Here is a 13,784-nt window from a genome sequence, read left to right as displayed (position 1 = left end):
AGTTCAGTTCAGTTGCTCAGTCGTGTCCAACTCTTGGCGACCCCATGAACTGCAGCACACCAGGCCTCCCTGTCCATCACCAACTCCCAGAGTTCACCCATACCCATGTCTATTGAGTCGGTGATGCCATCCAACCATCTCATCCTCTGTTGTCCCCTTCTCCTCCTGCCCTCAATCTTTCCCAGCATCAGGGTCTTTTCAAATGAGTCAGCTCTTTGCATCAGGTGGCCAAAGTATTGGAGTTTCTTTCAGCTTCAACATCAGTACTTCCAATGAACACCCAGGACTGGTATCCTTTAGGATGGACTGCTTGGATCTCCTTGCAATCCAAGGGATTCTCAAGAGTCTTCTCCAACACCACAGTTCAGAAGCATCAGTTCTTTGGTGCTCAGCTTTATAGTCCAACTCTCACATCCATACATGACCATGGAAAAACCATAGCCTTGACTAGACAGACCTTTGTTGACAAAATAATGTCTCTGCTTTTCAATATGCTGTCTAGTTTGGTCATAACTTTCCTTCCAAGGAGTAAGTGTCTTTTAATTTCATGGCTGCAATAACCATCTTCAGTGATTTTGGAGCCCAGAAAAATAAAGTCAGCCACTGTTTCCACTGTTTCCCCATCTATTTGCCATGAAGTGATGGGACTGAATGCCATGATCTTAGTTTTCTGAATGTTGAGCTTTAAGCCAACTTTTTCACTCTCCTCTTTCAGTTTCATCAAGGGGCTCTTTAGTTCCTCTTCACTTTAATAGTGAAGCCATAATAATTAGCTCTGGGCATATTAGACCAGAAACCCTTCCTGTTTTGAAAAAGGTCCTCATTTCCCTGGGGCCTTGATACTGTCCCAGAGTTTGATGGAATGATCAGCTTTGAGACCAGGGTGGTGGCGCCATGTTGAATGGAATGTCCCAGTGTGTTGGAGCTCAGGGTATACCTATAAATTGAAACCTCTGGAGGCAGACAGTGAGTACCCTGGGAAGAACACTGACTTTGGAGTCATCCTGGTTTCGTACTCTGCCACTTTTTAGCTGCAAGAACTTGGTCAAATACTTTTCCTAAACCTCATTTTACTCACTGGCAATATACATAGGAGCAGGGGAATGGAGTGATGATTACCCTATGGACTGTAGCCCACCAGGCTCCTCTGTCCATGAGATTCTCCAGGCAAGAATACTGGAGTAGGTTGCCATGACCCTTCTCCAGGGGATCTTCCTGACCCAGGGATCGAACCTGTGTCTCTTACATCTCCTGCACTGGCATTGGTAGGCAGGTTCTTTACCACTAGTGCCACTTGGGAAGCCTGGAATGATGATTAAAGAAGCTAAAACATTAAAGGTGCTGACTACAGTGCCTACACAGAGTAAATGACAGTGTTGCAGTACCTAGAACCAGTGCTTGCACGGGCTCAGTAATTAATTGTTGAATGAATGAATGATCAGACTCCTAACTGCAGGTTGGAAACATTACTTTAGGAACACTTTAAAAAGTGAGAAGAATAGAGGAAAACATAATATGGACACAGATATACTTCTACAATTTTGCTATACTTGCTTCAGCTTTTTAAAGAAATAAAATGTCATAAATATAGTGGGATGGCGCTATGCAACCCTCTCGAATCTCTTTCCTCTCCTCTCCCCAGAGATAATTGCTATCATGAATTGTTATCACTGCTTTTAGAGTATTCCCACGTATATATGTAAATGAAAAACATACAGCACCACTTTGCTTCTTTCCATCTTTATATAAAGGCATTATGTACTACTTGCTTTTTTTTTTTTTTGCTCACCATTATATCTTTGAGATTAATTCATGTTGATACAGGTTCCTGTAGTTCATTCATTTTTCTTCCCCCTGTGTTATAAGGCATTTTGTGATTTATGCATGCCAAGTCGCTTCGTGTCCAACTCGTTGTGACCCCATGGACTGTAGCCCACCAGGCTCCTCTGTTCATGGGCTTCTCCAGGCAAGAATACTGGAGTGGGTTGCCATTACCTTTTCCAGGGGATCTAAGGCAAGTATTTTATGACTATATCAATTTATCCTTTCCCAGTACTGATGAATATTTAGGTGCCTCCTAGTTTCTTGCTATTATAACAGTTATGCAATAAACATTCTTATGTGTCCTCCTGATGCAGGATGCATAAACAGAAGAGGAGCTGTTGGGGCTTTGGGCTTGTGCATCTTCCATTTTAGTAAAAATTTGCTCTCCAAGGTATATTACCAGCAGTGTAAGAGCATCCCCATTTCTCCACTGATTGGTCAGTGCTTGCCACTGTCAGGCTTGAGGATGAAAATGATAACCCACTTTAGTTTTAATTTGTATTTTTCTGATTACTGAGGAGTATAAACAGCCCCTTTTTATATATTTGTATAAAATCGTTTGTTTTTCCTCAATCGTAAGTTGCCTATCAATATCTTTGTGTGTGTGTGCTAAGTACTTCAGCTGTGTCTGACTCTTTGCCACCCAGTGGACTGTAGCCCACCAGGCTCCTCTGTCCATGGGCTTTTCCAGGCAAGAATACTGGAGTGGGTTGCCATGCCCTCCTCCAGGGGATCTTCCTGACCCAGGGGTCAAACCTTCATCTTCTGTGGTTCCTGCATTGCAGGCGGATTATTTATCGCTGAGCCATTGGGGAGGCCCAGTTTCCAATGGACTATTATGCCTTATTAAAATTAGTATTACTGATTTATAGGTGTTTATAAATTCTGGATAACTGTTTCCCTATCACAGTTTTACAAATCTCTCTGTTTCCCACAGTTAGTTCACACTCTGTCCTGTCACATTTCCCATAACTTTCCAGTCTTCATTAAACCTCATGAGAACACCAAACTCCAGTTCAGAGAACAGACAGGTGGTCACCAGAGGCGGGGACTGGGGGGTAGTGGGTACGTAAAGGGGTCAAAAAGTACAAACTTCTAGTTATAAAACAGGTCCTGAGGATGTAATATACAACATGGAGACTCTAGCTAATAACACTTATTGTATATTTGAAAGCTTCTGAGACTAGTTTTTAAATGTTCTTATTACAAGAAAAAAATTGTGAGTGTGGTGATGGATGTCAACTAGACTTGCTTCAGTAATCGTTTCATAGCATATATGAATGTTGATTCATTGTGTTCTACACCGGAAACTAATACATCAATTATATCTCAACTGAAAAACAAACGAGCATAAAAATCCCTCAGATTTAAACAAGAGTAGCACACAGAACCGTAGTCTAGATTCTATGATAAAAATAATGGAAAAGAGTATGAATGTATAGCGAATTCCTGGCGATCCAGTGGTTAGGACTCCATGCTTCGACTACAGGGGACATGAATTCCATCCCTGGTCAGGGAACTAAGATCCCGCATGCCAAAAAAAAGAGAGACTGCGTGTGTGTGTGTGTGTGTGTGTGTGTGTGCGTGCGTGCATGTATGTGTCTGTGTGTAACTGAATTGCTTTGCTGTGCAGGAGAAATTAACACAACATTTTAAATCAACTGTACTTCAATAAATTAAAACAAACAAAACCACATTGAGTTTGGCCATTTCTTTAGGTCTTCATTTTCTTGTGATGGCTCCCGTGTCACATACACTGACGTTAAGTACATCTGCATGGTTTTCCTTTGTTAATCTGTCTTTTGTTACAGAGACCTAACCAAGAGCCTGAGATGGGTAGAGGAAAGATATTTTGCTGTGTATCCTACAATTCTGTATTCTACTTTCTTGATCTTGTATCAAAACACAAATAGAAACTTCTGAATTGTCACCTGAAATTTTATCTTGTTCCTAAGGTGAAATAATTCTTTCTTAGTGGAAACTTTTAAAATATTTGTTAGCTTTCTGTGGTGGGTGACACCACATATTTATCTCAGTATGCTAGCAGATTCTTTTCAGAGAAGATGGCAAGGAGATGAAATGGGCCGATCGATTTGTTTATATCCTGAGGCACATCAGCCTCCCAAGGGGAGGTAAATGTCTTTGATGATGACATTTTTGAGATCCTGGAAAATTTGGAAGGGTAGCTTTATTGCTATTATTTATATGAATTCATGTTTAACATTGTTTCTGCAAGGTAGACAGTGTTGCTATAAGTCACAAAACCTTTTTGCCCACTGGCAAAATGAAGCAGTTTTATGAAAACTGCAGAAAATAGCTTTCCCACATACTTACAACAGCTGTTTCATTTCATTTTGTAACAGCAACAAATCTCTATGCCTATCCCTAAAACTTTTTATAGATCACACACTCCTATTCCTTGGAGCTGTAAAAAAATAACAGATTCAATGTAGAAATGCACGAAAAGAAAATGAATTCGATTCTTACAATCCAGGTAGTGCCTCTGGACATTTATAGGCAAGAAAAGTGATAACACGTAGGGCTTCCGTCTATGGGGTCGCACAGAGTCGGACACAACTGAAGCGACTTAGCAGCAGCAGCAGCAGTAGTAGGGCTTCCATCTGCCCAGTACATGCCAAGAGCCGAGACTTGTCACTTTTCTGACACCCAACACATCTCCCCCAAGAGAGTATCTTTGTATTCTTCCAGAAGAAGTGCACTCCATTTCTCCTAAAGGGTCATTTTCTACACACCATCTTGCCCTTTAGATTTTTACACTTGACAATCTACATGGAGGTTTTGTCACACCTGAGCATGTAGATATGTGGAGTCCTTATTAATGGCAGTATCTGATTTATCATGTGGGTGGTCTGCATTTTAAAAAATACTGTATTTTTTATTTATTTGGCTGTGCAGGGTCTTTGTTATGGCATGTGGGATCTAGTTCCCTGACCAAGGATCAAGCCTGGGCCCCCCTGCATTGGGAGCATGGAATCTTAGCCACTGGGCCACCAGGGAAGTCCTTGGTGTGCATTTTTTGTTTTTTAATCCAGTGCCATAGTCTCTATTAATGGGTATTTAGATGTTTCTAGGCTTTTTTTGATTTCTGTTTTGGTTTGGCTTTTTCCATGTTATGCTATAGGAAACATCTTCATACATGTATCTTTGACCCATTTGTTCTGGTGTATTATAGGGTGTTAGTCACTCTGTCATGTCCCACTCTTTGTGACCCCATGGGCTGTAGCCCACCGGGCTCCTCTGTCCATGGGATTCTCCAGGCAAGAATACTGGAGTGGGTTGCCATGCCTTCCTCCAGGGGATCTTCCTGACCCAGGGATTGAACCTGGGTTTCCCCTGGATTTTGAAAATCCCCTGGAGAAAGGAATGGAAACCACTGGAGTATTCTTGCCTGGAGAATTCCATGGGCAGAGGAGCCTGGTGGGCTACAGTCCATGGGGTGGCAAATAGTGGAACACGACTGAGTGACTAACACTAACTAACCATCAACCATCTGTAGGATAAAATGCTAGTGGGGCAATTTGTGAGTTCACCAGTTATGTGCTTTTCAAGTTCTTCAGTTTTAATACTGGAGATTTTAAAAATATATTCCCAAATGCTAATTTTGGAGTAAAGGCCTGATGCTAGTTGAGGAAGATTTCATCTTTTTTCAAAAAAATAGTATTGAGTTATTTTGTGTGGCTGGGAGTGGAGAGAAAAAAGAGAAACCTGATTTTACTCATGGTGCATCTAAATATGTGGAAACGTGGGGCGTGTTTTTTTTTTTTTTTTTATCATTTTGAACCAAAGTTTACATTGAATATTATATATATTTGAGATACTTTTAGGTTATTATTTATTTAATACTAGTGGGCTAGATTACATTGGTAGATTTTCTCATGTTAGACCATGTGAATATTATTGGGATAAAAATACTTGTTATTGATATGCAAATTGTTTGAATCTATGATCATGATCAGGTTGGTATTATTTTTTAACTATCTTTTACATCTATGCTTATCAACTATATTAGTGTTATTAAATGTATTATCTAAAATTCATTTTTATTACATGATATGGAGAGATGGAATTTTGTTACTATGAATTTGCTATAATGCAATATAAATTCCTCCCGTTAATCCAGCCCAGAGTCAGGGCCAACAGAGGATAGAAATCTGAATGAACAGAATACGTAAATAAAATGAGAAAATTCCAAAGCTGGGTCAAAATTGACTTTGATAATATTTGTGAGATTTCAGCAGGTTACCACCACCTTTCTTGAGTTAGTCTACTTATTTCTGATTCAGGAAGTTTATAGTTGCTAAACTGTTTCCAACATTGGCTTCATTTTCTTCATTGGGTTTCACTTTGTGCTCTCTATTTAAATCAAAACCAAAAGATAATATTCATGCTTAAGTTCATGTTCTCAATATACATGTCAATGATGAGTTATTTAATTATGATTTTGAGAGTCTAATGTGGGTTTACAATTGAAGAAGAAGTTATTTTATTTTATTTTATTTTTTTTTTTTTATTTTTTAGCATTTGTCTTACATACTGCGGTGCTCCCATGTTGGGTGCATATATATTTATAATTGTTATATCTTCTTCTTGGATTGATCCTTTGATCGTTATGTAGTGACCTTCTTTGTCTCTTTTCACAGCCTTTGTTTTAAAGTCTAATTTATCTGATACGAGTATCGTGACTCCTGCTTTCTTTTGGTCCCTATTTGCATGGAAAATCTTTTTCCAGCCCTTCACTTTCAGTCTGTATGTGTCCCCTGTTTTGAGGTGGGTCTCTTGTAGACAACATATGTAGGGGTCTTGTTTTTGTATCCATTCAGCCAGTCTTTGTCTTTTGGTTGGGGCATTCAACCCATTTACGTTTAAGGTAATTACTGATAAGTATGATCCCGTTGCCATTTACTTTATTGTTTTGGGTTCGAGTTTATACACCATTTTTGTGTTTCCTGTCTAGAGAATATCCTTTAGTATTTGTTGGAGAGCTGGTTTGGTGGTGCAGAATTCTCTCAGCTTTTGCTTGTCTGAAAAGCTTTTGATTTCTCCTTCATACTTAAATGAGATCCTTGCTGGGTACAATAATCTGGGCTGTAGGTTATTTTCTTTCATCACTTTAAGTATGTCTTGCCATTCCCTCCTGGCTTGAAGAGTTTCTATTGAAAGATCAGCTGTTATCCTTATGGGAATTCCCTTGTATGTTATTTGTTGTTTTTCCCTTGCTGCTTTTAATATTTGTTCTTTGTGTTTGATCTTTGTTAATTTGATTAATATGTGTCTTGGGGTGTTTCTCCTTGGGTTTATCCTGTTTGGGACTCTCTGGGTTTCTTGGACTTGGGTGATTATTTCCTTCCCCATTTTAGGGAAGTTTTCAACTATTATCTCCTCAAGTATTTTCTCATGGTCTTTCTTTTTGTCTTCTTCTTCTGGAACCCCTATGATTCGAATGTTGTAGCGTTTAATATTGTCCTGGAGGTCTCTGAGATTGTCCTCATTTCTTTTAATTCGTTTTTCTTTTATCCTCTCTGATTCATTTATTTCTACCATTCTATCTTCTAATTCACTAATCCTATCTTCTACCTCTGTTATTCTACTATTTGTTGCCTCCAGAGTGTTTTTAATTTCATTTATTGCATTATTCATTATATATTGACTCTTTTTTATTTCTTCTAGGTCCTTGTTAAACCTTTCTTGCATCTTCTCAATCCTTGTCTCCAGGCTATTTATCTGTGATTCCATTTTAATTTCAAGATTTTGGATCAATTTCACTATCATTATTTAGAATTCTTTATCAGGTAGATTCCCTATCTCTTCCTCTTTTGTTTGGTTTGGTGGGCGGAATATGCTTCCTTTGCTCTAAGAGAACACACAGGCTCATTAACTCGAAGACACTGGAGATCTGGTGGCTGATACCCGGTGGGCTGGGTCAGGTGACCGCCCTCGCTGGCACCTTGCATCTCTGCTTAGGGTTAGACAGTCCAGGTGAGGGCCCGGCTCGAGGACGTCTTCCTGAAGTGTGTCTGCTGTGCTCAGGGGAGAAAGGCAGGGCTTCTTAGAGCTCCTCAATCCCTGTTCTGTTATTAGGGTGGGGATGCTCTTTACCTTGGAAGGCCTTGAAAAGGCCAGTACAAAATAAGTGCCTTTCAGTGTAGCTTCTAGAAAAGGATGGGTAAGAGAAGGGATACGGAAGAGAAAAGCTCAGGCCCAGTGCTAGGGAGTGTCTATTGCCAGGGCAGCTTTGCTTGTTTTGTCTTTAGGTGAAAGCAGGAGGGAAACTGGGTTTCTCCAGTTTTAAGAATTCCTGGCTTAAAGACTTCAATGTAAGACAAGACACCATAAAACTCCTAGAAGAGTCCTAGAAGAGAACATAGACAAAACATTCTCTGACATAGATCATAGCAGTACTTTCCTAGGTCGGTCTCCCAAGGCAAAAGAAATAAAAGCAAAAATAAATAAATAGGACCTAATTAAACTTACAAGCTTTTGCCCAGCGAAGGAAACCGTCAACAAAATGAAAAGACAACTCATAGAATGGGAGAGAATATTTGCAAATGATGCAGCTGACAAGGGCTTAACTTCCAAAATATACAAAGAGCTTATACAGCTCCATGTCAAAAAAACAAAACAAAAAACACAAAAATAAACAACTGAATCAAAAAATGGACCAAATACTTAAATAGACATTTCTCCAAAGAAAACAAACAGATGGCCAAGAGGCACATGAAAAGGTGCTCAACATCGCTGATTATTAGAGAAATGCAAGTCAAAACTACAGTGAAGTATCACTTCACACCAGTCAGAATGGCCAGCATCAAAAAGTCTACAATTAATAAATGCTGCAGAGGGTGTGGATAAAAGGAAACCCTGCTACACTGTTGATGAGAATGTAAAATGGTGCAGCCATTGTGGAAAACAGTATGGAGATTCCTTAAAAAACTAAAAAGACAGTTATCATATGATCCAGCAATTCTACTATGGGCATATATCTGGAAAAGATAAAAACTCTAATTTAAAAAGATCCATGCACCCAATGTTCATAGCAGCCCTATTTACAACAACATAGACACAGAAGCAACCCAAGTGTCCGTCAAGAGATGAACAGATAAAGAAGATGTGGTATAAATATTTATTGTGCATGTATATATACACATATATACATATAGGCTTACATACACACCGTAGAATAGTACTCAGCCATAAAGAAGAATAAAATTTTGCTGTTTCCAACAACATGGACCTAGAGATTATCATACTGAGTAAGTCAGACTGAGAACGACAGATATTATATGATATCACTTGTAAGTAGAATCTAAACACATGATATGAGTAAACTTATTTACAAAACAGAAATAGACTCACAGACATGGAAAACAAATTTGTGGTTACCAAAGGGGAAAGGTGGGGGATAGATTAGGAGCTTGGGATTAACAGACACAGACACACAAAATAATTCCTTGCTTCCATATAGATGATAATGACAGAGACGATAGTTCTATTTGAGGTGCTTTCCCTGTAGGCTTGTACTGTTGTATACATTTTCCCTGGACGCTCACAGTGACTCTGTTTTACAGATGAGGAAACTGAGCCCAAAGAAATCAAGTAACGTACTCAAGTCACACAGCTAGTAAGAACTGGAAGCCACGAGGAGTCTCTTGTTAAGGGCTCTCTCCGCTGCACACTAATAAAGAACATGCAACTTAAATACCGTCAGTAGCCTTCCAGTTGTGAAATGAGGGGTCTTCCTTTTAAAAAGTGATTGAAAGTTTGGATAAGAGGTAATCGGAATTGTTAAAAGGTAATCTTTTCAGAAAAAGATAAAACCTTGGCTCTCCTACAGATATCAAAATGAGCACATGTCGACAGTTTTGTTTTACTCATTAATCAACAAAGGAACCATACAGGTGTTATAACCAGTTCAAAAGAGAATCGAAACCACATACATTTCTAGATCTGGAATTTTGAAACAAATATGTAAATAGAAGCAAACTGATTTTTGCATGCAGTGGGAAGGAAGGCAATTGACCCTCTACCAGACTCTACAGCGATGGCATCTCTCAGTTTAATCTATAAACAAAGAGGTGCAAAGGATTCAAAGACAAAGTGGGCTAAAATCAGATAACCCTTAAGTGTGTGTTGTATATAGACAATGCGTAGTTTTCCACTGAAACACAAATTCGTCTCTATGTGTAGGCTTGTCAGACCAGCTGAAAGGGCAGAGAGGCTGTCTCCATGGTAGGTGGGTGGTAAGGAGGAAGATGGGTAAGAGTCAGCCCAGGATAGATCAATGGTTTTTCTCAAAGTTTTGAAAAGGTCACGATGCACACTGACCTTTCTCTGCAGTCCTTTCGTGCTGGCCTGGCTCAACCCACTAGAATAATTCCATCCAACTTGCCCTCCCAGGTCGCAGTCTGTGCTCTCATTTGTTCCTGTTTCAGTCATTAAAGTTTACCTGCCCCTTATTCCATTTCCCGAGACCCCCATGTCCGGCCAAGCTACACTTTGTTCTCTTAGACAGTCTGAATATTTTTACAGGGGCCTGTATTTATCATTGTGTGTCCCTCCCAGCAGAGCTGTCCCCTGTCTAATGGGGCTCTGGTCCTCTTCTGAGCCTGCCTCCCCTGGGTATCCCTGTCCTTTGGATCTGTCACTTTGTCTTCCTCACCCAAATCCGGTCAGACGCTTAGAAAGGACTGAATAGGAAAATCTCATTAGGGTGCATTTTCATAATTACCGCAGCTCTGGGGCTATGACTGGGATAGGTGCTAGGCACAATAGCTTAGGTAGGAGTTCATGGTCTGCTGGCAAGACAGCCATGTAAATAATCGTTACGGTACAATGTGCTCAGTGCTATGTTGCAAGCTATGATTACAGAAGGAGAGGTTAGCTCAGTTTGAGTTGGATCTGAAGCATGAGCGGGATTTTGCTGGGGGAAAAGGACTGACCCAGGAGCTGCCCCCCTCTTCCCCCGCCTCTCCTGGCCAGCCATGCAGCAGGCCACTCTTCCTCTCTGCTCTTTCGGCTCTGCATCTGCCCAGGCAAGGACAACGCGTCTTTGGCACCAGTGGGAGCAAAATCTGGTAAGCAAAATCATCTGGGGTAAAAGAAATGCCAGGAAAGCAAAATTTCCTCTTCTGCTTGTGCCTTAGAGCATGTGTGTGCTCAGTCTCTGTGTCTGCTCTTTGAGACTCCATTGACTATAGCCCGCCAGGCTCCTCTGTCCATGGGATTTCCCAGGGAAGAATACTGGAGTGGGTTACCATTTCCTCCTCCAGGGGATCTTCCCAACCCAGGCATCAAACTCACGTCTGCTGCATCTCCTGCATTGGCAGGCGGATTCTTTACCACTGTGCCACTTGGGAAGCCCTAAAATGTGTGTGTGCCTGTATGTAAATATGAGTTGGAAACAGGGAGTAAATGACAACTATTTTTTAAATTTCTCAATTAGGCTATTGGATAGATTTAGAAGTTTAGATCTCTGGAATTTTAATAACACACACAAAAATGTGACTGAACCTTGAGATCTGATTTTAAGGTTTAAAATGATCCTCTCAGAGCTCTTAGTTACCCTCCAGGCCCACCTGCCTGTTTGTCAAGGACGTCCTCCAGACTGATCTATCTGCATAAAGCCGGGGGCCATCTCTGGGCATCTGCTTAGAAGTAAGTGCTCAGTGGGGCCCCACTGGCTGGAAGGAGTCCACAAACCATCCTCTGAAGAATGTAAAAGAGCTTATTTCTGAAGTCCAGGAGATTTTCCTGTGCTGCCTTCAGTCCTGAGAAGTGAAGGTTACCTGTGAGGGAGTCCCTGCTAACTAAGGAAGCTGTCCCAGAAGGGATCAAGCCAGGAACGTGTTTGGAAAAGAGCACAGTTAATCCCCATTACCACCAAATCAGACCTGGAAAAGCTACTTGATCTATTAATAAACAGTGTGGCCACCCTCCTTATCTTAGCCAAGCACAATTTCCCATCACTTCGCAGAGCAACCTCTTATAGAGTAACTGACATTCAGTGGGAGCCAGATTTATTGGGTGGGCTGACCCCGGCTCAGAGTAGGGACTGGGGTCTCAGACATTCTGTGTTTGGGTTTTAGCCAGTGCTGGGAAGGGTTTTCATTGAGGCATGCTATTAATTGTCCTTGTTGGTTTGTTTATATGGCTGGAGTTGTGAAGATTGAAGGTAAACAGTAGGCAAATGCCTGAGAAGGGGCGGGAGGGATGATGTTTCATGGTTCATGTTGTACGGAAAATAGATTTGGTTTCTTGTTTTAAGATTGAAGTTTTCATACTTGCTGTTTTTCATTTGAGTTTTCCCTGGTCTTGCTACATCCATAAGGACCCTGGGAGAAAGGAAATAATTGAGGAACTTTCAGGATGGATAAGTATTGTGATTCAAAGGCTACTGGAAGCCTTTCTTTCCTAAAGATGTCTCTGCATTCTTGCTCACTGAACAGAGTGCCCTTTGAGGTTCCAAGAAGCCCTATGAAAACATGTTACTAAAGAAAGGTCTTTCTTCATGGTGCAGTTTATAGGATTAATTATTGAGAATTATTCTAAAGGAATGGAAGAAAAGGCAGGTATGTTTGATTAAAGAATGGAAATTCTGAAAATGTCTAACCATTGAAAAGTGATTTGTTCAGAGAGGCCACCAGAAGGCCCAGACTTCAGCCAGAGCAGCCAGCCCAATGGGTTTTCAGAAGACAAGAGTCTAACAGACACAAATATCTCTTTTCTGCTTCTTGTGGCCTTCTATACCACACACACTCTGATACAAGGATGGACATCCTTATTGCTGCCATACCTAGAATTATCCTGTGAGCCTGACACCAGTGATGAGAAGACCACTGATCTCTCACAATCCTCCAAGCAGGGGTGAGCTCAATGGCCTTGTCAGGTCACTTCACCCAGGGCTCTGAAGATGGGAGTGAAGGGTAAGGACAGGACTGAGCTTCAAGCTCGAGCCTCGTATGGCCCTTTCACTATCTCAGTGACCTTGGGCTATGTCCCACAGCTCATAAGAGAGCAGGGATTCTCCTTCTCAGAGTTATTAAGGTTCAGCTGAGATCATTGATGTAAACTGCCCTGTACAGTATCTTGGGCATTGTAGGTAGTCAAAAAATGTTTACTGGACTTTTTAATGAAGAGAGCCTATGTAGTAAATTTTCAGCCCCTGTGAAACTATACCAAACATAAATCCTGCCATTTAAAGCAAGGAAATCAGTGTTCTTTGAGGGGGAGGTGTAGAATCTATTGGCTTCTCATTATGTTTCCTACTTTTCATTATATTCCAGACTTTTCTTGCCGAGTTTGCTACCTGCTGGCTGGTCATTATTATATAGCATACACATGTGAACAAAAAATTCAAGCAGCATGTAAGGATATTCAGTGAAATGAGCTTCCTGTGACCCCACTTACACTCTGCAGAGGTAGCCAATGTTAAGCTTCTTTTGTCTCCTTCCACAAATTTTTCTTGCACGTACATGCCTATGCATCTTGTTTACTCATATGAGAGCAACCCAGACACACTCTTCTACACCTTGTTTTTTCAATAACTTGACATCACATAATATTGGTTAACACAGAGCTAGATTATTTGGAAGATCATGGGCAAAATGGGAGGAGAACTGGTGATTCCAGACCAACAGTGTGTTTGGTTTAAGAATCTAGGACTTGAGCACCTTTAAAGCTGCAAGGGATTTAATTATATTCCTTTGGCTTCTTGTCTGTTCCCCCTGGAGGACCTTCTGGGTTAATTATGGGTCCCAGGGACACTTGGCAGACAGGCTGCTACATCGCTGTTCCACAGAGGTAATTAATCATCCAGCCCGAACCAGGAGAGAATGCTTCATCCCGTGTCCTCATTACCAGGAGCTTCAGGAGAAGGAAAATTTTCTTACAAAATGGAGCCACATGTGATTTCTTTTAGAATCATATAGCAGGTGATAATACAG

The 13,784-nt window shown here is 40.8% G+C and overlaps 1 protein-coding gene across 4 annotated transcripts in view; it reads left to right on the top strand.

The window, feature by feature from the left end:
- Positions 1-13,784, top strand: part of ABLIM1 (actin binding LIM protein 1) — a 331,575-nt gene that overhangs the window by 44,179 nt on the left and 273,612 nt on the right. Inside the window, exon 1 of one of the 4 annotated variants that reach the window (XM_061403565.1) lies at positions 10,808-10,916. The exons of 2 other annotated variants lie outside the window; for them this stretch is intronic. The gene's annotated coding sequence lies outside the window, so the exon portion shown is untranslated. Of the gene's footprint in view, positions 1-10,807; positions 10,917-13,784 lie in introns of those variants that run through there. One more of the 4 variants, XM_061403566.1, reaches the window with a different exon arrangement.

This window comes from Bos javanicus, chromosome 26 (genome assembly GCF_032452875.1).
Source record: "Bos javanicus breed banteng chromosome 26, ARS-OSU_banteng_1.0, whole genome shotgun sequence".
NCBI classification, from domain to species: domain Eukaryota; kingdom Metazoa; phylum Chordata; class Mammalia; order Artiodactyla; family Bovidae; genus Bos; species Bos javanicus.
This window is presented reverse-complemented; position numbering and strand designations above follow the sequence as displayed.